Source organism: Lissotriton vulgaris, chromosome 8 (genome assembly GCF_964263255.1).
Source record: "Lissotriton vulgaris chromosome 8, aLisVul1.2, whole genome shotgun sequence".
Classification (NCBI taxonomy): Eukaryota; Metazoa; Chordata; class Amphibia; order Caudata; family Salamandridae; genus Lissotriton; species Lissotriton vulgaris.
The window spans coordinates 205,912,448-205,936,282 of NC_141696.1; the positions used below are offsets into that span (position 1 = coordinate 205,912,448).

The 23,835-nt window shown below is 48.0% G+C and overlaps 1 protein-coding gene across 1 annotated transcript in view; it reads left to right on the forward strand.

Annotated features, from left to right (window-relative positions):
- The window catches only part of LOC147696877 (N-acetylated-alpha-linked acidic dipeptidase 2-like), a 699,908-nt gene that overhangs the window by 564,474 nt on the left and 111,599 nt on the right, over nucleotides 1-23,835 (forward strand). The gene's annotated exons all lie outside the window — the stretch shown is intronic.

A 23,835-nucleotide genomic window follows, 5' to 3' on the forward strand; every position in this document is an offset into this window, starting at 1 on the left:
CAGTGAAACCGCGGATCCTCCCCAGAGTTTGCAAAGCATGTGAATGTGAACAGTTAAGCCAACTAACTTATCAACGTAGTCAGTCATCTGGCTTTCCAAATTGGGGTCAGCACCTGGCAGGGAGGTGATTTCAAGCTATCAAAGAAGTTTATGACGGGTATGCTCAGACGTGAGTCCCGTGCTCTCCACACCACTGGAGTCAAGCTATCCTGGCTGATGATGGCTGATAGCCAGAAACCAGTCCTAGGATGCTTGATTCCGGTCTAGGGAAGACATGGCTTGGCCGTTCGGGCTGGACTGTTCCCATGAGGCACAGGGTCAAAGCTGATTAGCATATGGCCATGTCTGAACTGGGGTGGTGTGGAGTGCACACATGTAGGCCCAGATCTTTGTACTGGGGTGAATGTATGACATTGTTATGCATTCTGTCCTTCAACTGTTGTTTTTGCATTTGTCACCCCGAGTGGGACGGGTTTGCTCAGACGTGAGTCCCGTGCTCTGCACACCACTGGAGTCAAGCTATCCTGGCTGATGATGGCTGATAGCCAGAAACCGGTCCTAAGATGCTTGATTACGGTCCAGGGAAGACATGGCTTGCAGTTCGGGCTGGACTGTTCCCATGAGGCACAGAGTCAAGGCTGATTGCATGTGGCCATGTCTGAACTGGGGTGGTTTGGAGTGTAAAAAACGATGGATTTAGGACCAGATCTTTGTACTGGGATGAATATATGACATTGTTATGCATTCTGTCCTTCAACTGTTGTTTTTGCATTTGTCACCCCCAGCGGGATGGGTATGCTCAGACGCGAGTCCCGTGTTCTCGTTAACACTGGAGTCAAGCTATCCTGGCTGATGACAGCTGATAGCCAGAAACTGGTCCTAGGATGCTTGATTCCGGTCCCGGGAAGCCATAGCTTGGCAGTTCGGGCTGGACTGTTCCCATGAGGCACAGGGTCAAGGCTGATTGCATATGGCCATGTCTGAACTGGGGTGGTGTGGAGTGTAAAAAGACGATGGATTTAGGACCAGATCTTTGTACTGGGGTAAATGTATGGCATCGTTCTGCATTCTGTCCATCAACTGTTGTTTTTGCATTTGTCACCCCGAGTGGGACGGGTTTGCTCAGAAGTGAGTCCAGTGCTCTGCACACCACTGGAGTCAAGCTATCCTGGCTGATGACGAGTGATAGCCAGTAACCGGTCCTAGGATGCTTGATTCCGGTCCAGGGAAGACATGTTTTGTCAGTTCGGGCTGGACTGTTCCTATGAGGCACAGGGTCAAGGCGGATTTTCATATGGTCATGTCTGAACTGGGGTGGTATGAAGTGCAAAAAAATTATGGATTTAGGCACAGAAATCTGTACTCGGGTGAATGTAGGACATTGTTCTGTATTCTGTCCATCAACTGTTGTTTTTGCATTTGTCACCCGAGTGGGACAGGTATGCTCAGACGTGAGTCCTGTGCTCTGCACACCACTGGAGTCAAGCTATCCTGGCTGATGCCGGCTGATAGCCAGAAACCGGTCCTAGGATGCTTGATTCCGGTCCAGGGAAGACATGGCTTGCAGTTCGGGCTGGACTGTTCCCATGAGGCACAGGGTCAAGGCTGATTGCTTATGGCCATGTCTGAACTGGGGTGGTGTGGAGTGCAAAATAACAATGGATTTAGGCCCAGATCTTTGTACAGGGGTGAAGGTATGATATTGTTCTGCATTCTGTCCCTCAACTGTTGTTTTTGCATTTGTCACCCCGATTCGGATGGGTATGCTCAGACGTGAGTCCGTGCTCTCATTACCACTGGAGTCAAGCTATCCTGGCTGATGACCGCTGATAGCCAGAATCTGGTCCTAGGATGCTTGATTCCGGTCCCGGGAAGACATGGCTTGGCAGATAGGGCTTCACTGTTCCCATGAGGCACAGGGTCAAGGCTGATTTGCATATGGCCATGTCTGAACTGGGGTGGTGTAGAGTGCAAAAAAACAATGGATTTAGGCCCAGATCTCTGTACTGGGGTGAATGTATGACATTGTTCTGCATTCTGTCCATCAACTGTTTTTGCGTCGGTGTCCCACATAACGGCCACTTCCCCTCCCGGGCTCTTGGTTTGACACCGCTGCAACAACAATTTACGGTCTCGATAATTGAGAAGACGAGCAATAATAATATTCTATTTTGATCTACCTACCCTCTGCATCTTCCGCTCTGCAATGTAGATTAGCTACCTCCCCCTCCACATGTCGTAGGCGCTCCTGCAGGTCCTGCACCGTCGGTTTCTCTGTTGCCAACGTCGATTCTACTTCCTCCACCCTGGTCCTTAGTTTTTGATGGTCAGCTTGCAACAAGTTAACATCTAAAGAAACAGTATCAGTACGGGCCTCCAAAAATGTTTTAGTGTCCATGATGGCCTGAAGCAACTTGTCGAACTGAGTTGAGCGTGAACAAAGCATTGCTTCAAGATGACTAAGGCTATTCTATTAGGAGTCTTATCCAGTGGTGCCGAATCCATAGTCACTCCCTCATTGCCCATGTGCCTCATTTTAGTATTTTTTTGGCTTCACGATTTCAGTGCACCAGGCCTGCAAATCTCAGGACTAGACCGAGATGGAGATAGTAGAAGAATAAACGGCCCCAGATTTCCAAGTAAGTCCGCTCAACTTTCATTCCCGTGTCCAGAATGTCTCCCCAAGAAAAGCACCCAATGCATTACGAACCAATGCAGCTCCTGGTCAGTGACCAGAATAAGGGTGCTGCCAAATTCAAAGCCTGTGCTGGTTAAGGCCAGTAAGTATAGTAAGTACACTGTGAGGAGCACGCACTAGCAGTGTGATCTGGGCATAGGAGTCTAACACAAAGCACTATTCTATTGCCAAAGGGGGGTAGTATCTGCAATGCACAGTTGATGCACTTACAGGATCATCTTGAGAGCATAATAATAAATAGTCTTCACGGCTAGTAACATTTTGCATTTGCCTTAAGAGTGATGAGCCCCACATCAGCCACATCCTCCTGGGCTCCAGTATGAAGTCTAAATAAAAGTGTGTAAGGAGAAGGGCCCGTCATCTTCCCCAAGCTCTGTAAAGGGAGGGCACATCTTGCACACACTGTCAACCGCCATGGATACGCCAGCACCAGTTATTGAAATCTCAATCTCGGCGGTCCACACTTTCAAAAAGCAATGTCTAAACAGGGGGACGGGGGGTGTGAGGCCGGAGATGGCGGACACCCATGAGACCACTAGTAGGTTAACGGGCCTCAATGCGTCTGCAGCCGATGCCGCAGCCCCAGGGAAGTAAGCAGCACACCCATGAGGTATGCAGAATTCCTAGTCTCCTTAGGTGTCGTAAGCGCCTGTTCAGGCCAGCCACACCCACACAATTAAGAGTAGTGGTGACCACTTGGGCCCTTTACTGTGCAGTGACAAAAGGCCCAGGCCCCCAAAGCCCCCAGATGCCCTTTCCGCAGTCGCCCATGTTGTTGGAGCACGCTGAAGGCTGGAAGCACCGGGGACTACTGCACCCAAGGCCTATGACCTGGCTTGCCACACCAGTTCCGTAGCATCTGGCCCCGCCTCAGCACTGCAAGTTGTCAGGCAGTATCAGCACCGCTCCCAAGGCTGGCATTAAACAATACCCCTCCATTGCACTAATCACCTAGGCACCATGCGGGCACTAGTCCAGGTGGGCGAAGGGAAGAAATACAGGATATATGATGGGCCTGGCTCGGAGCTCTGATTTACATCTCCAATGCGGCAGCCATCTTGACCACATCCCATGCCCCTGGAGCACTTCTTCTTTTCCCTTGTTTGCCATGTTTCTCATTGGTTCACTTATATCCTTCCACTACTGACGTAAGGGCACTATTTTTCTATTTGGGTTTCTACCCTCCATCGGTGTTGATCACATTCCTCACACTCTTTAATGTCGAACCGCACTCCCACTTTATTTTTTATTTAGTAACTTATTTTATTTATCTCTTTTTCATGAGAGCCCAGCAGCTAAATACCGCTACAGGGCCACTATTATAGGGGGATTTGTGCCTGTGACCCACTAATAATTTTAGCAAGGGCCTTGTAGCTACCACTTCTACCTGGCCACTCTCTTCACCCACATGTTATAGCATCCCATGTGTATGTATTCTAGCCATTTGTTGTTGCACCAAAACCCTAGAGGAAATATCTGGTCCGGGTGAGATATTTCTCAGCCCTTCCGCCAAAGCAGTACTGCCACATATACAAAGATCACTACACCACTTAGCCTACATTTTCAATACACTTGTCTTGAATTCCAGGTATCTCACAAACACCTCTATTCCTGTCCTAAAACATGTACTTGTAAAGCAGTACTGAATCTTCGACAGATCATTCACAGTGCACGCTTAACAGATTCTCTGTGCAACCAGTGATCACTGTACTCCTTAATAGCAATTAACTCTACTGTGTTTGCATTGTGTCCTGCTACATATCTCTGCTGGAGCTCTAACGCATTGCTTCTGTCCTGATTTGAAGCGTGTACCAGAAACTCACTGCTGAGAAGCACACAGTACTCTTGAAATGCATTTCCCCCAGCTCATTCCACTGGGGATCCGAAGCAAGCTTCTCTTTCTTATAAGCTAGCTCACAGAGTCAATATGTCTTGTGAAGCAATTTGCATAACTTGCAGGTATGCAGTTCTGTATCTCCAAGGTCCCAACTCAGCTCTTAATCAGTGTGAGATTGATACAATCTGTGAACAACGTACAGTACAATAATATTTACACCTGCAATGCACTTCCTTGAGTCATATTCACTTAAAATTCTGAAGGCAAATGCATTTCATTTGTGTACCTTAAGACTTGTATGAAATAGTTTACATCGTATTTAAAAGTATGCCGGGACTTCGTTTAAATTAGGGATCCTTTACCTTGCCTACGTGGGTGGTGCAAAATGTTCCATGCCTGTGTCACTGGTCCTTGACTCCTTTCCCTTGCCATGTCTCAGAGTGCCACCAACGGGGACCCACAGCCCTGGGAATGACTCCCCTGCTTGTCTGCATTCAGAAGCTCTGACCTGGCCCGGGGCAAAACCCAAGTGGACCCAAGGGTAGAAACCCCAGGCCATTTCTCTAGCCCGTCGCAATGTGCCCAGGATGGGGCCCTGCGGGCGCGTAGAGGTCTCCCCTTTTCTCCAGGTTGAGAAGTTTTGGGCGGTCCCCAGGACAGACAGAGCCCCAGCAGGCCTGAGGTAGAAGCCGCCATGTGACAAAGTGCCCAGGATTGTGTCCCGCAGGCCCCGGGAGGCCTCCCTTCCTTTACCTGGGATAATAAGCTGTGACCGGATCCAAGGTAAGAGCTCAGTTGGGTCCTGGGCTCTCTTCTGCAGCCTTCTTTGTTTCAAAGTGCATTGGATGATGTCCCAGAGGACTGAGGAGGTCACCCCTGCTGGTCTGTGTTCAGAAGCTCTGACTGGACTCTGTGCTAGAGCCTGGAGTGCCCAGAGGTGGAAGCCCCCATCCCTGGGGTCCCTTCTCTAGCCTGCTGTGCCACAAAGCTCCCAGGACGGTGTCCAGCAGGCCAGAGAGACCTCCCCTGCTTGTGCAGGATAAGAAGCTGTAAGCGAGCCCCAGGTCAGAGCCCCGTGGGGCCTAGGTTTGGAAGACCCAAGCCCTGGTGCTCCCTTGTCCGGCCCACCACGTCGCGAAATGACTGGGACCCACTGGCTCGGGTGGCCCCGTCTGCTCGCTCGGGAAAAGAAGCTCTGACCGGGCTTTGGTCAGAGCTTTGGCGGGCCCTGGCTCTGGGCTCCCTACTCCAGCCTGCCATGTTTCAAAGGGCACTGTATGAGGTACTGAAGGATCGGGCAGGTCACCCCTGTTTGTCTGGTTTCAAAAGCTCTGAACGGGTCACAGGCTCCCTTCCATTGCCCCTTTCCCGATAACCAGCTTGGTCTCTGAGAAACTGGGCCGTGAAGTCCATGCCCCTTCCAAGTTTGAGCAAAATCTTTTTTCAGAAATCACGGTGCAGGCAGTGAATTCCTACAGCCCGCCCAGATGGTGGGCTGCCCTTGAAGTCCAGATGAGTGCTCACTTGAATCTTAAAGCCCAGATAGAGCTCCATGATGTTCTGTGCGTTTTCACTGACTGCTCCCTTTGCCACTTTTTGTGCACAGATTACAAGAAAAGCGGGTATCCTTCCTCTGGATTAGTAGGGTGAGTGTACCTGGGACCCCCTTGGTCTCCAGTCATTTTCACCTGTGTGCCTGTGGCCTGGGCAGAGCTCCTGGGGCCCGCAGTGGCTTGAGTCTGCAGCTGTCAGTTCCCATTGTCGAATTACAGTGTTCATTCACTTTTGTGTGGAACTTTTTTTTGTTAGCTTCCTCTGGCTGCAAGCATTTACAATACTTTTACTAAAGCTATTCACACTGTTTAAGCCCCATTCACTGTCAATCAATCAATCAGGTGTTTGTTAAGCGCGACTACTCACCCGTAAGGGTCTCAAGGCGCTGAGGGATCTAGGGGGTGGAGGGGTTGCAGGTTCTGTAGTAGGGGGTCTCTGTGTATAGTCAAAATCTAGTGAATAGTCCCGCTCATGTGCGTGGACCCCGGAGCAATCAAAAATAATCTCTTATGCTGTCTTCTTTGCAGTGCTGCATAGATACTTAAGAGAGAATTAAAGACCAATAATGCAGCCTATACATGCAAGGCTACACTGTCCAGTACTTCAACTAGAAATGCAAAGGATATTCCACCAATATCACATTTAAACCTGTCTGCCATGTTACACCATGGAAAACACTTCCCCCCCTTCACCAAATCCTTGGAACGACAGAGAGGAATGACAGGACAGACAAGCCCCCATAGGCTGCCATTATGTGGCTAAAAAGGGATACCGTGCCTTTAAGGAAACTTTCCAGAACTCTCCTGGTATCCCAGAATGCACAGCAACTCCCTCCACTTTCAGTTCTTTTTTCCGGCTCCTGCTAGCAGGACCCTGGAGCATTGAGCTCTCCCTTCTTTGGGTTTATTTCTACAATGTGTGCACTTTTAAAGTGCTAGTGTGTTCACTCGACGTGCTATTGCCTTTTCTAATCTTTACTGGAGTTTTTCTGGTGTTTTTGCTACTCATTTATCAAATATGCCTGCCTCATTCGATAAATGTCCTGAGTGCTCCAGGAAAAAGGCAAAATCAGATCCTCACAGGGTTTGTATCCTGTGTCTGCCTTCTTCTCATGTTCCTGAGGAGTGTGATATCTGCCTCCAGTTCCCTAAAAGGACCCTGAAGGACAGGGAGAAGACCAGGCTCCAAGGCTTGGAGCAGAGAAGGCAGCAAGGACAAGGTGGGTCTGGGCATGAAGGGGCTCCGGCCACTGTGGGGCTCCCCAGGAAGGAAAAGGCCAGAAAATGCCACCGATCTACGTCGATAGCCTCGAAGTCGGCGTCGAAAGGAATCACCACAGTCTGTTCCCCGTCTTCCCAGGGCTTTGAGTCGAAGCGCCGTCAACGGTCGATGTCGAGGGGACTGACGTCGAGACCTCCGACGAGGTCGACGTCGAAGACTGATTCGTCGTCGTGCCATCATCGACGCGTAAGTCAACGACGTTGAGACGAAAATCAGAGTTGAGACGGAGTTCGTCGACGCAGAGGAGATAGCAGTCGAGGGGACGATCGACGTCGAGGCACCGACCGTCGATGTCGAAGTGATGACCATCGACGCCGAGCAAGCGCTCGTCAACGTCGAGGAGGCATTCGTCGACGTCAAGGAGACGCTCGTCGATGTCGAAAGTACGCTCAGCATCGAGGAGGAAGCCTAGACGCTCTAGGACCAGGACGGAGTCATCTACTTCAGCAACCCCACAGTCGCGGTGGCGATGTCGCTCGTCAACTAGGGGTAGGGCCTGAAGATCACCACCTTCTGGTCAGAAGAAGAAGGGAAGGAGGGTGGGAAAGTCTCCAGGCTCGGAGTACTCTCAAGTCTACTCACCCTCACAACTTAGGTTGCCTACACCGCCTCCGTTACCAATGGGTCCGCCTCCACGTACCCCAACTCCTCCTCCACTGCCTCCACCCCCCACAACTCCACCACCACCGGTGCCACCTCATCGGCCTACTCTGCCTCCTCCACCGGCTCCGCCAAGGTCTATCTCGCTACCTCATTTGCCGATGCCGCCTACGGGGCCTCCTCAACCTAGGCTCCCGGTCAGGCCTCCACAGCACCCTCCAGTCCGGCCCGCGGACCGGCCGAGGCCGCGAAGATCAAGATCTCGTTCCAGACGGAGAGATAGGTCCAGGAGCCGCCGTCGCTCGTCTTCAAGATCCAGACGGCGCCGTAGGAGGGACAGGTCTAGATCCCGCCACACGGATTCGTCCAGTGCCAGGGACTATTCACCGACCCTGTCGGACTCCCCTCGGACGAGGGTGTCCCGATAGATGACATAGTCTCCTTCCAGGAGGTATTGCTGCGAGGAGTGGCAAAGCTGGGCATCACACTTACGGTGCCCACACCCTCGGCGTCATCTTCGAGATGCTGCTCAAGAAGCAGTTGTCTCGCCCATTGTTGCCGTTGGTGCCTGGGTTGGTGGAACCCGCCATGGAACTCTTCCTCACCCCTGCGGTGACGAAGTCAGCGCCCTCAAGGTTCCTAAAGAAGTATCGGGCCCCGACTCGGACCCAGCGTTTCTGTGCTTGGACCCTGCACCGGACTCAGTGATTGTGACGGTGGCGAGGAAACAACACGCCACCACCCGGTCATCGACAGTGCCTCCTGACAAGGAGAGCCGCTGGATGGATTCGGTGGGCAGGAAGGTCTGCGGGTCGGCCGCCACGGCTATGAAGGCTGCTAGTGCTTCAGCCTTGTTGGGACGTTATAATCGGTCCCTATGGGAGTCCCTCACACGGTTTGTGGAACTCCTTCCCTGGGACAACAGGGAGGATTTCCAAAAGATCATGAATGAAGGACTCATGGTCTCCAACCAAGTGATCGGATCTGCTGCGGACTCCTCCCTCCTGGCAGCCCACGGATACTGTCATTGGGTCAACCTGAGACGCCATGTCTGGCTGCGTCTGGCGTCCTTGAAGCATGAGGCGCAGCAGAGGGTGGCCAATCTACCCTTCTCCGGCGAGACGCTGTTTGGAAAACATGCGGACGAGGAGACCTTGACGGCTGTCGGGTTGGAAAAGCCAAAGGAACAGAAGAAGACCTTCCGCCCGTTCCAGAGACGGTACGGGGTGCAAGGTAGAGGGCAAGGTCGACAGGCTGGACAACAACAGCAGCAGCAACAACAGTTCCAGCGGCGCCCGTTCCAAAAGCACCAGAGGGGCCGAGGTGGTCAGCAGTCATCATCCCCGACCAAAGGCCCGGCTGGGTCTAGGCCCTGAGGTGCTTCTTCCCCCTCATCTGTTACCCGCTCCGGTGGGGGGGAGCATTCAACATTACCTGGCAGAGTGGAGAAACATTACTCAAGATAGGTGGGTGCTGAATATTGTTTGCAATGGATACAGTCTTCGGTTCAACGGTCCGCCTCCAGCAATTCCACCGGTTGCCTCGCAGTTCCAGCTACGTGAGCTCCAGGCGGAGGCCGACACCCTGTTATGAAAAAGGGCGATAAAAGATGTCCCTCTGTCTCAAAGGGGAAAGGGCCTTTACTCTTGCTTCTTCCTGGTAAGGGAGAAGGACAAGAACGAGTTCAGGCCCCTTCTGGATTTGCGACAAGCAAACAAGTGGATTCGCAGGGAAAGGTTTTGCATGCTGTCTTTGCACCAGATTAAACCCTCAGCTGCAAAGGGGAGACTGGCTTTGCGCGATAGATCTGCAAGATGCGTACTTCCATGTGCCCATTGCACAGAAACACCGGAAGTTCCTGCGCTTCCTCGTCGGCATCATTCACTATCAGTACACCGTACTACCGTTTGGACTGAAGTATGCACCCAGGACGTTTTCAAAGTGCACGGCTGTGGTAGCAGCGCACCTACGAAAGAACAAGGTGTTTGTCTACCCGTACCTGGACGACTGGTTGATCAAGGCCTCCACCTTCCAGGAAGCACAACTGCACTTCAACAGGACGGCCGTCCTACTGAATCAGCTGGGTTTGCACATAAATATGTCCAAGTCTCTTCCGATCCCAGTACTTGGGAGCCTCCATCAATACGCTGTCAGCAAGCGTGTCTCGTTCGGAGGAGAGACGCTTATCACTCCTTGCGCGCCTGCACATGAAGCCGCTGCAAGAATGTTTGGAGGATCAATGGGACCAGAGGAAAGGGTGCTGGGACGACAGGATCCAATTGTCTCTTCATGCCCAACAGTCCCTGAGATGGTGCTCAACAGAGAATCTACTCAAGGGGGTTCCTTTCCACAAGGATATCCCGACTCAGACTATCGCGATGGATGCATCTCTCCAGGGCTGGGGAGCGCATTCAGACCATCTACAAATCCAGGGAATGTGGTCTCCAGCAGAGTCCACGTATCACATCAATTTCCTGGAACTCAGAGCGGTTCACTTGGCACTGAAGGCCTTTTATCCGTCCTTCCAGACCAACTCATTGCTTGTGCAGATGGACAATATGACCACGATGTATTACCTCAACAAGCAGGGGGGCTCTGGATCGCGCACACTGTCACAAGAAGTGCAGGTGATCTGGCACTGGCTTCTAGCTAGAGGACTGACAATAACGGCAACTCATCTGCCAGGTGTGCAGAATGTTCAGGCGGACGCCCTGAGCAGACTGCTTCAGGAAAACCACAAGTGGGTCATAAACGACGAGGTGCTCGGCGACGTCTTCGCCATGTGGGGCACTACAGACGTGAATCTGTTCGCCACCGTCGAAAACAGAAAATGCCGTGACTTCGCCTCGAGGTATTATCAGCCGGGGACTCTGGGGAACGTGTTATGGATCTGCTGGTCGAACAGCTTTCTGTACGCTTTTCCACCCATTCCCCTGATTCCGGCGGTGCTCATCAAGCTGACCCAGTCATGGGCGCAGATGATCCTCATTGCTCCGGAGTGGCCCAGGCAGTGGTGGTTCACGGACCTACTTCACCGGTCGATCCTACCTCATCGGCGGCTGCCGTTTCGGCCGGACCTTCTCACGAAGTTCGGGGGGCAGATGGTACACCCCAACCTCTCGTCATTGAGTTTGGCAGCATGGCTCCTGAGATAGTACAATATGGCCATTTGAATCTTCCAGAGGATTGCATAGACATACTGAAGGAGGCTAAGAGGCCGTCTACTAGGACCTCTTATGCTTACAAATAGAAGAGATTCTGCATCTGGTGGATGTCTAAGAGCTATGATCCGACGACCTGCAAGGAGGATGTCATCCTTCCTTACCTTCTACATTTAGCTCAGTCTGGACTTAATTTCCATTCCATTAAGGTTCATCTGGCTGCATTGACTGCGTACAGGAAATGCCCTTCGCAGACGTCCTTCTTCCAGATTCCTGTGATTAAGGACTTTTTGGAAGGGTTGAAGAAGGTGTTCCCTCCTGTTCGGCTGCCTTCGCCTGCATGGGAATTGAATGTGGTGCTGTCCAGGCTGATGAAGGAACCTTTCGAGCCTATTCACAAGGCTTCACTGCAGCACCTGTCTTGGAAGGCGGCTTCCTCGTGGCCATTACATCGGCCCGCAGGGTGAGTGAGATTCAGGCATTGTGTTGCCAAGAACCGTATACTGTGTTTCATGCTGCTAAGGTTGTTATGCGTGCTCACCCTAAGTTCCTTCCCAAGGTGATTTCTGATTTTCATGTTAATCAGACTTTTTTCCAGAATCCTTCCACTCCAACGGAAAGGTCTCTTTATTCCCGGGATGTCAGAAGGGTGTTGAAATTCTATCTGGATAAAACCATAGACATTCGCAGATCCGACCAATTGTTTGTCAACTATGGGTCGGTTAGGACTGGTCTGGCTACTTTGAAACAGTCCATCTCTAGGTGGATTGTGCCTTGTATCCAGCTCTGTTATCAGAAAGCGAATCAGACCTTAGTGGGTAAGCCTAAGGCTCATTCCATCAGGGGCAAAGCGGTGAAGAAATGGGGTTTAACCCAGCGGCGTCAGGGGCACGCCTAAGATCTTCGAGTTCACCTGTCTTGGTCTACAGAGACACGGAATACTTCTGGATGGCATCAGAGATCAAGTTTATTAGCTGCAGCTAATAACAGTGATCCTAAAAATACATCACGGTGTAAATGCTCATTTTACTAAGGCGAGACGTCTCCTTTTATACCCAATATCCACATTATAAATGTACACCCACTGCACAAAATTCTAGCCAATAAGGTACATTTTCAAACAAAGTGTCGCATAACAAAAACTCAATTTACAGTATCCCAACCCAAAAGTTAATTATTAGGAATGTCCCAAATTCAATCTCCACAAGCCGGACAAACATATAATTGAAAGCATAACCCATGTAATGAAGAAACATAAAAAAGAAACAGTAACAGATGCTGAACAAGATAAGGCATGTGCAAGGAAATTAAAAGTTAACGATGTCCTGAACATTGATTGGCAATCTCAGACAAAGATCGATCAGGGAAATTGGCTTTGCGAGGTCAGTTTCAGGTGAAGAGGTCAGTTTCTTACAGTTCATTTCAGAGTCAAAAAGAAACCTAGTTAATGTATACATGAACTAAGAAGGCCAGGCCACTTTGTTCGCTAGGCTACATTCACAGGTCTATGTGAGGGCAACACAAAATGGTGGCACAGAACAAAATGGAGTCAGACTCGAGAATTACAGAACCTCAGCGGCTACAACAGCTTTGCTTTGTAATGTTCCTATTGCAGAGATCTGCAAGGCTGCCACTTGGAAGTCGGTCCATACCTTTTCTAAGCATTACTGTCTGGACTCAGATGCCAGAGCGGATGCTCAGATTGGGCAGGCTTCGTTGAGAAATCTGTTTGCACAGTAGTGGTGTTGCCTTATTTTTCTCCACCGCCGGGTTATGTTTGGATGGGCTTGCCATTCTATTCACTAGATTATGACTATACACAGAGATCCCCTACTACAGAAGGAGTAGTTTCTTACCTGTAACTCCAGTTCTGTAGTAGGGGTATCACTGTTATAGTCATAAGCGCCCGCCCTCCTCCCCGGTGGAGATAGGGATAACATGATGAATGCTACTGGTCTAGCTGTATACACCTCTAAAAAGAACTGAACGTGAAGGGAGTTGCTGTGCATTCTGGGATACCAGGAGAGTTCTGGAAAGTTTCCTTAAAGGCAAGGTATCCCTTTTTAAACCACATAATGTCAGCCTATGGGGGCTTGTCTTTCCTGTCCTTCCTCTTTATCATTCCAAGGATTTGGTGAAGGGGGGGGGGAAGGGTTTTCCATGGTGTAACATGGCAGACAGGTTTAAATGTGATATTGGTGGAATATCCTTTGCATTTCTAGTTGAAGTACTGGACAGTGTAGCCTTGCATGTATAGGCTGCATTATCTGTCTTTAATTCTCTCTTAAGTGTCTATGCGGTACTGCAAAGAAGACAGTTAAAGAGATTATTTTTGATTGCTCCGGGGTCCACGCACATGAGCTGGACTATTCACTAGATTATGACTATAACAGAGATACCCCAACTACAGAACTGGAGTTACAGGTAAGAAACTACTCCTTCCAGTACATCAGGGAGGGGGTCCTGTCAAAGAGCCAGGTTTTGAGGTTTCTTGCGAAGATGGTGAGCGATGTTATCTGTCTGAGATGGAGCGGATGGTCGTTCCAGGCTCTGGCCGTGCAGAAGGAGAAGGAGTGGCCTCCCGATCTGGTCTTTCTGGTGCTGGGGACCACGGCGTAGGAGAGCTGGGCTGATCGTAGGGTCCTTAGGGGTGCGTGGAATTTGAGACGGCTGTTCAGGTATGCTGGTCAGCGTGGGTTAGCATCTTGAAGGTGACTCTAGCTTTGATGTGGAGCCAGTTGAGTGTGCGCGGGTACTGGGAGATGTGGCAGTGTTTTGCCAGGTTGAGGACCAGTCTTGCGGCTGCGTTTTGGATGTTCTGTAGCTTGTGGGTGAGGTTTTTGTTTATTCCAGCACAGTGTGTTGCCGTAGTTGTGCCTGCTAGTAACCAGGGCGTGATTGACGGTCTTTCTGTGTTCGAGGGGGGTCCATTTGAAGGTCTTACGTAGGAGGCGGAGCTTGTGGAGGCAGGAGGACGAGACAGAGTTTATCTGGCGGTCCATTTTGAACTCTGAGTCCAGGATGATTCCCAGGTTGCGTGCATGGTCCGTGCGGTGGGCGGGCTTCCGAGGGCGGGGGCCACCAGGTGTCGTTCCAGGCATCAGGGTTTGGGCCCATGATGAGTACTGACGTTTTGTTGGTGTTTAGTTGTAGGCAGCTGTTTTTCATCCCTTTGGCAATGGCTTCCATGCCTTCTCGAAAGTTGTGTCTGGCGGTGTTGGGTTTGTTGGATAGGGAGAGGATAAGTTGGGTCTCATCTGCTTATGGCACAATGTTGACTCCGTAGGTTCTGCCAATGGGGGCGAGCGGAGCCAAGTAGACGTTGAGAGCATAGGGTGACTGTGCAGGTGGTAGTTGGAGGGTCCGAGAGGAAAGGGGGGAGTCTGACCCGCTGCGTTTTGCCAGAGTGGATCCATTCGAGGTACTTGTCTTGGATCCCTGCGGCGTGGAGTCTGCGTTTTAGGGTGCGGTGCGAGACTGTGTTGAACGCCGCTGAGAGGTTGAGGAGGATGAGGGCTGCTGTTTCTCCTTTGTCCAGTAAGGTACGGATGTTGTCTGTTACGGCGAGGAGGGAAGTTTCCGTACTGTGTTTTATTCTGAGTCCGGGTTGGGAGAAGTCAAGGATGTTGTGCTCTTCGATGAATTGTGGCGAGTTGGCTGTTGATGGCTTTCTCGATGACTTTTGCTGGGAACGGGAGCATTGTGATGGGTCTGTAGTTTTTGAGGTCGGAGGGGTCCGCCAAGGGTTTCTTCAGGGAGAGTATGGCTGCAAGTGTGGAATTTGATGGAATTGATGGAAGGGCACCACCAAGAGTGGAGCCTGTGGCTCAATTTGTCTCAAAACAGGAAACCTTACCCGGAAAGAAAAAAAGGACTGACAGATTGATAGCTCTTTCTCGATTCTGTTGGTGGTTGTGCATGGCCGTTCTTAGTTGGTGGAGCGCTATATCTGGTTAATTCCAATAACGAATGAGACTCATCCATGCTAACTAGTTATGTTACCTCTGGTGGTTGGCGTCTAACTTCTTTGAGGGACAAGTTGTGTTCAGCCAATGAGAATGAGCAATAACCGGTCTGTGATGCCCTTTAGATGCCCTGGGCTGCATGCTTGCTACACTGGATGGATCAGCATGTGTCCGCTCTTTGCCAAAACGTGCAGGTTACCAGCTGCACCCCGTTTATGACATTGTTGGGGTTTTCAATTATTTCCCATGAACGAGGAAGTGCAGATCATAAGTCCCTGCCCTTTGTACATACTGTCCATCGCTACTACTGATTGAATGGTTTAGTGAGGTCCTTGGATCAGCCCTGCAAGGGTGGGCAATTGCTCTGGTGGAGCACTCGGAAGACCATCCAGAAGGATGAAAGGCAGAGTCGGCTGTGGTGCTATTTGAATCTCAGCCCTGTAGCATGCATGCAACTCTCCTCACTATTACAGAATTTACATGAGCTCACTGAGCTATCTTCTCCTCCTGCAGCCATGCTGTGTCTTTCAGTCTGCTGTAAAGAACTATTATTAGGAAATCTCAAAATGAGGGTGGTTAAGATTTTAAAGGTTAAGATAATGGATAGCAGCTTATCATTTTCAACACCTCCCACCCCGGTAGCAGAACGGTTTCTTTGTGCGCCCAGCTGTCTCATCTCCTCCATACTGCTAGTTGATCCCAAAAGCCTTTAAGTGCAATTGTATAGGCAGCAAAATATTTTCCGACATTGTACACATTCTTTAAGCTAGCCTGCAGTTAAAAGTGGGAGGTAGTGAAAGGGACGAAAATTAATTGAAAAAAGGTCACGTGCTTCAGTAACTGTTTATTCTTGCTCTCCTTGAAATATTTGCAGTTACAGAGCTAAAGCAGATGCTTGTTAATACTGTGGAAAGCTGTGAGTGTGGACTTAGGGAATATGAAAGTCATTAGAACATCTCCAGTGGCGTAACAGCCCCAGCAGCCACCACGGTGCAGAGGGGTGGCAAGCTCCAGGGGGCCCCCTCAGCGCAATACTCTGGACGGAGAGCTCCTAGTTGAGGCTGGAGGGGGCCCCTCCACATATCTTGCAGGAGGGGGGCCTCCTCAAGTTTCGTTACACCAGTGAACATCTCGGTAACAAAACAAATGGTGAGTGTGCAGTAAAAGATGAGGGCTGGAGGGGCAGGTTTAGCATGCAGAGGGCAACACAGGGGGAGGGGAGGAAGGTGAAGGTGAGCTGGTTCGCAGGAGCGCAGCCGATAACATAAAAAGCAATGTGGAGTGTGGGAACAGAAGTGGATGTTTTGCAGTAGAACGCACTGGAGGAAAAGATAAACATGGAATACCGGAACTGTTTTGCATGGGAGGAATGGAAAGGCACATGACAGAGGGCAATACGGAGAGCAGGTTAAGAGAAATATAGGAAGGAGACAGCTGAAAAACACATGCACTCTCCTGGAGTTCCTCATCTCAAAGAAAAATTAGTGCTTGAAAAGCAAGAAGTGGACAGCCAATCAAAATCAATAGTAAAGAGGTTAAGCTCCATCAGAGGGATAAACACAAGATAGGAAAGCAGGGACAGGAATAAGAAGCAGGCTAATGAGAGTAACTGATAGCCAAACAATAGTAAGCAACGGGTGGTCTCCAAGCCCCTCGATGTTCGTGGTAACCGCACAATATGTCTGATGCAACCAGACAGCTGCGCTGTCTTGTAGACTCGACCTAAAGAGGATAGATGCACAGCCCTCCAAATGATTATCAGTGCACATTAACCCCTTCCATGCTCCTCGTCATGAGGCACAGTTGAGCTGTGCTGATGACGAGCTGAGCTCGTCATGACACCAGCAAATTGGCAATTTTCAGCACAGGGGAAAAATAACCACAGCAGCGATGTGGTTAAACAAGTGTAAAACTGTAGTGGATAGCAGCCAGCAATGAACCCCCACCTTTCAGAACTGAATGCAATGATGAATATTCACCCTGTCGTATCACCAAGTTTGGTTATGAGCGGATACCATATTACCTTTCTTGGACCCCCTATGTGTAAAAACAACAGACATAGCTCACAATGGGCAACACAATGGTCTGTACCAAAGGTCATATAAGAGAGGAAGTCTGGTCCCGTGCATAGATATTATGGGGGTAAAATGGATCAGTCCTAGGGTGCCAAGCCACTGGCCCTTCAGATTGACAAACACCCCATTCAAGCAGAACCATGGAGAGATGATCCCTGTAACAAAGTGAGTGCAGATTCCCTCATGCAAAACATCTAGTAAAAGTGGACGATTGCATAAAATATCCCTAATTTCAGTTTCTAAATACTACTGCTGCTGAGGCAGCCACCCAAGGCGCTGGAAGTGTTAACTGGTGTGCCAAATTCATAACCAAAAACTATCTGCTCTTTCAACAAGGGAAAATACATCAATATTTCTAACAGGGAGGATTACATTACAAGCCCTTAACAGCACACTGACCAAAGGGGGATCTGACCTATTTAAGTTCTCCTTTAAGAAAGTACTTAGAATATCTAATGAACAGCAGCATAATGTCAGAGTGCCTGTATACCACTTCTTGTGCAAGCATCGCAACATGCCAGTGCACGTTTCCTCAGCTTCCCTTCTGAAAGGGAACTACATCCACGGTCCAGGTCCCCCTCGTCCATGAGCCTAAACAACACTGAAGTGCCTGTTCTCCACTCCCTGTGAGTAACCATCATAAACGTTGGGAAAGGTCCAGTCTGCAGCTGATAAAGTACAGTAATGCTACCTACAAATTCTGAATGGCTGTTTAAATAAAAGGAACTATGTTTGCCACATTGAGAACTAGTGGATCATAACCCGCGACATTTCATGGGTCAAGGAACGCCAGCAACCCAGATCCAGAACAGGGAAAATAATGAAGGGGCATCCAAAGTGGGTGAGCGCCCAGCAGAAAACAACAAATGAGAATTAATGCAGCACTTTGCACTGCGCACATTTTGGTGCAAACTCAAGTACAAGCTGCACTCAATTGCATGGACCTGTAGTTCTGAGACTGACCCAACAATCCATACATTTGCATAATGTGAAGCAAGTTAAGCTTCACGACGATGACAGAGAGCATTAGATGTGCGAACCATGAAGGTTCATTAAAAGATTATCAATGTTACAAACTCAGATCATCAAATTAGTTGTAAATATATAGCCAGTGCATGGATGCTTTAGCAAATATGTGTTAAAACCAATACAAAAAATAATTGAATGCAAAGACAAACTGCCCTAAAGTTGTCTCAAATCACAGGAAACCGACTCAGTCTCCCATGAAGGAAACCCCTACTTTGCAAAAGTAGGAGTAAATTGGGGAAATTTTGAGAAATCAGGATGAAAGGTGTCTGCATAGAAAATCCCTTGACAGACAGTAAGTATGAATCGAGTAAAGCTTATTCTATTAAGTGGGAAAGGCATCGCCTGAGAATGTCTTCATTCCATGAGTTAAAAAACATTAGTTTTCTACATTTCGCAACATCTATCCATATTTCCTATGACGGGCACTAGTGAGGTTAAAATACACCTTGGAAAAACAGTCTCGTTATTTTCACAAGCTAAAGTGCAATGAAATCCCTCTCTGCGCCCTTCAAACTTCAGTTATCTGCAACATAAGAAGATACATTTGTTCCAAGATGTTCTCTCCCAGGGGCTTGTTTCTGTGTGCTCTGAGGGTAAAGCTAAACATTGACAAGAAAACCCCAAATAAAAGATACACAGTTTTAAGTTGGTGATACAGGGTTTATCATGGAATGAAAAATTAGATACAGAACAAGAAAACATGTGGCAGACTACTGTAGGCCATTTTGAAAATGCAGCATGAATTAACTATAATCATTTAATACATGAAAGGTGCACAGAAAATATATTTGAGTGCTAATATAGTTATGTATACAACAAAGTTAAACTATGGAAAATGTATTTTGGAAACATTGGACAAGCTGGTCCCCACCTAGAGACATTTTCCTGAAGAGCAACTCCCACTGCAGATGCTACTCGGCACACTGGGTGCCAGATCATTGAGGCCTGGAGCATCCATCGTGTCCAACCGGGGACTCCAAGGGGGGCTGCCTGACAGACAGCCATGCCCATCTACCAGACTGGACACTATATAACCTCAAGCAGGGACCTCTAATATCATGCCACAGAGCCCAGTATGGTGCCAGAAAACCATCCATCAGCGGTCTTTGAACAGTCTTCAGGTCTCTTGAGGAGCAGGGCGCAGGACCATATGGGGCATTTCAGTGTTTGAGCAGTTTTTTGGGCTATTTGTGGGCATGTTTTATGGTCTAGGGGCTATTTTTGGGGTCGAGCCTGGAAGACCATTCACTAGCGCATGTTTCTCGCTTTCGAGACACTCTTGTAAACAGAAAAGGGCTTGGAAGCCCATCCGTTGCTTACCATTTTTTGGCTTGCATTTCACTCTTCTGTACAGCTTCATAATGCGTCAAGGCAGGCCTATCATATTTCTGTTCCGCTCTGTGAAGCAGAGACCAAGCACTAGTTGATTCAACTTAATAAGTTCCCGTCTGCTGCTCCTGATGTGATTGAGGTACTATTTTGTTCTTTTTAACTTTTATTGTCCTGCACACAAAAGGTGTGTGATTGGCAAAACCATGCCCCGAATGACAAACAAAATTGCAAATATTTATTTTCTATAGTTAGCTTTCTTTTATTTTGGCAAGTCTTCTTATCTCACTTTGCACTCATGCATTCCTTTGATTTTGATTGTGGGCACGGTTCTCAAAAGATGAGGATTATGTTATTGCAAAGCAACATTGTTTCTTTCTTAAGTGTAATTTCCAAATGATTCTTTAACACACAATCTTGCAGTACACCCCAATCCATCGCAATCCACCCCACAGCAATGAGCCCCACTCAATTCAAAACACCCCAGACGAATTCAATCCACCCCACTTACTTCCAAACTACTCACCCCAGTCCACTACAATCCACCCCCACTCAATCCTCCCAACTCACCCCATTCTAAAATAATCTGCCTGATTCAAATCTTCTGCACACCAATCTAGCCCACTCCAACCAAAAACAATCTGCCCCACTCCAATCCAAAATAATCTTCCCCACTTCAAATCAATCTGCCCTATGGAATGTATGACTTTTGCCAATCTGCCTCACTCCAATTTTCCCCACTCCAACCTGCCCTACTCCAATCCAAAACAATCTGCCCACTCCAATCCACCCCATTGAAACACGCTCCCTTCCAAAACAATCTGTCCCACTCCAATCCAATACAATCTGTCCACTCCAATCCCCCCACTCCCTTCCAAACCAATCTGGCCCACTCCAATCCATCCCACTTCAATTTGCCCCACTCCAATCTAAAACAATCTGCCCATCTGCAGTCTACCACAATCCAATCCAAAACAATCTACCCCACTCAAATCCACTCTACTCCAAAACAGTCTGCCCCACTCTAATCTGCTCCCTTCCAAAACAATCTGTCCCACTCCAATCCAAAACAATCTGTCCACTCCAATCCCCTCACTCCCTTCCAAACCAATCTGGCCCACTCCAATCCATCCCACTTCAATTTGTCCCACTCCAATCTAAAACAATTTGGCCATCTGCAGTCTACCACACCCCAATGCAAAACAATCTACCCCACTCAGTTCAGTTCATGAAGCTTTTATTCGGTACAAGTGAATGACCATGAAAGCACAAGATAAAACAGTAAATACATCATGATTAAAAAAGATTAAAATACAGAAGTTTTAAAAAATCCATAAATATGGTACATTAGAAAATCATATTTTTCCTGGAATAAATGCACTTATCTAAAAACGTTGCAGTATAAAAACAAATATCTGCTGATTGTAAATTTAAAATCAGGCCCATGGCTTCCTTAACTGTACGTACACCATATTTGTTAAACATAGGTTTCAAAAACATATTACGCTGTTCCCTGTACAGTTCACAGAACAAAAGAAAGTGCTGAGTGCTTTGGGTAGATGTAGAGTCACACATACATGGTCCTGTCAGATGCTTCTTAATCTGGGGATGAGCCACCAAATAATGTGCCATCCCGAACCGCAACCTTGTGAGTACAAACTTGTTTGACTGTCTGGTTACCATCAGGAGATAAAACGGAAACACTTCTCCTGTAACAAATGAGTTATAAAACAGTACAATAGATAATGATCCAGAGGCTAATTTACGCTTTCTATCTGCAAATCCAAGAAAGGTATTTTTCATTTCAGTCTTAGTAATATTGGATACTGCAGATGGGTCATTAACAATATTAACGCCATAGATTTCCGAAAAACAGACAACAACATATTTAATCCATGGGATCGCTAAAAATGTATCCATTAAAAGGCAATCCTCAATGACTGATCTGTTAAAGGCCTTCTCTTCCTTGAGCCAGATGGAGCGCCAGACCATCAAAGGCCTAAGGGATAACAAATCACCTAAAAAGTGGATATTAAGCTCTTGATGGATTAATTCATTAGAGGTTGAGACAGGTAGGCACAGAAGCTTTTAAAAAAAATAATTTTCTTCAATTTGTAAGCTGTCATGCCGGCTATAGCCCCGTATGCCTGCGCCATATAATGCAATAGACACACACCTATCCTGATAAATTTTAAGCATGTCTGAGGTGCGCCTCTCCCCCACTTTTGAGGCAAATCTATAAACACCATAGGCATTCTTGGCCATTTTATTCCGGATATTGGTGAATTTGCTGGACCATGTCCTGTCATTTGCAAAGGTAATTCCCAGTTAACAAAATTTCCTTTTTTCCCACAGGTCATTATTACAGTTTTCCCTTTGTTAATCACCAGTTTCCTTGCTTTAATAAAGGCTGAAAAACTATCCATTAGGCTCTGTAATCCTATTGGCGCTCTTCATAGTAAAACAGCGTCATCAGCATATAATAACACTGGGATAGGGTTGCTATGGATCTGGGGGGCATCAGCCACAACCTTCTTTAAAACATTATCAATCCCGTTAATAAATAAAATGAAAAGAAGTGGGGCCAAGACACAGCCCTGTCTAATTCCCCGCTTGACGTCAAAGTTCGGGGTACATTCCCCCCCTTTACCAAAACGAACGCAGGTCTGCAGTTTGTCATATAATCTAGCCAAAAAGAATACTATACCCTCTGGGGCACCTAGATTGAGCAGGGTGTTCCACAGGGTGGGATGGTCCACTAGATCGAAAGCACTGCTCAGATCTGCAAAGCAGAGGTATAGGGAGCCCTGTTTAGCCTCAGTGTACTTCCCGATCAGCAGATCCAAATTGATGCACTGATCGAGAGTAGCCCTACCCCTTCTAAAGCCATATTGGCTATTAGCCAGAATACCCTCCTGCTCAGCCCATTCCTCCAATCTTACTAGCATGACCCGACTCATAATTTTGACCGACGAATCAAGGAGGGATATAGGGCGATCGTTTTTGGCCTCTGACCTGCTGCCTTTTTTATAAATGGGTACAATAATTGATTGTCCCCAGGTAACAGGTGCATCACTACAGACAGCAGCATTAAAAACAGATGCTAACAGGGGTCCCCACAATTTGGGTTCAGTCTTATATACATCGATGGGTACCCCATCGGGGCCCTGAGCCTTGCCTCCTTTACTAAGTGTGATACAATGTTCTACTTCCTTGGGAGTGATGTCAAGCGGCACCACATCCCACCCCTTGGGCTCCACCGCCACTGTTCTATTTGTGTCAAAAATGTTGGAAAAGTGAGTTATCCACCCCTCACTAGACACGGTAGAGGTTAGTTCTGGGGTATCGTCCGCTTTAAGTAAAGGGGAATAAATTGTTGCCCAGAACAGGGTGGTATTCGATGTTTCAGCAGCTAAATTTAGTGAATCCCATGCCTGCAATTGGAGTTCCCTCTTCTTCTCAGTAAGGGCGCATTTATATTCCAGTCTTGATTTAGCAATTAAAACAGGATCCCTAGGTTTAACCAATAATTCCAACTTCAGGGAAGTTAAAGAGACTGTACAGTGATGATTAAACCATCCTGGATTCTTCCTCGATAGAGTGTTGGCTTTCCCGGTAAATTTCCTACTAATTGCTAGGTTAATACTTTTAAAACACAACAGTACCCTCTCATGATCATTAACATTTGCTAAAATTGAATCGATTTCTGCAAAGCTCCCCTTAATACAACTAGATAAATCCCCGGCTTTATCCCCTGCCCACCTGAGTCCGACACCATTAGTCCTATGGGGTTCCAAGTTAGAAACAGTAGGTCCCACTATAACTGACTTATCCGCCCAGAAAGTAGTTTCTATTGTAATACAATTATGATCACTGGTATTACAGACAACTATTTTTGGGGTGGTGCAACAAGAAATTACATTGGAGGATATAATCACATGGTCAATGACCGAGCCTCCTAGACCGTTCTTAAATGTAGGGACAGTTAGACCATGTTCATCTTTGCAGGGTTCCAGGATTCCAAATCATAACAGCTCATTAATTTATGCAATTCATCTCCGTAGCTGCCATGGCTAAAATGCGGGGCATCCCAGCCATCGTTAGTTGTAACCCCGCAAATCCCCAATGTTGAATGTTCACATAACTTGATATTGAAGTCACCAACCCAAATGAAGTCGAATACAACCTTAGAATCTGCGCATAGATTTTCAAGGGCGTCAGCTAAATCGTGTACCACTTTGGACCTAGTATTGTCAAAATATTATTATAATAATTGATCAATATAATGTTTCTAGCCCCAGTCTCG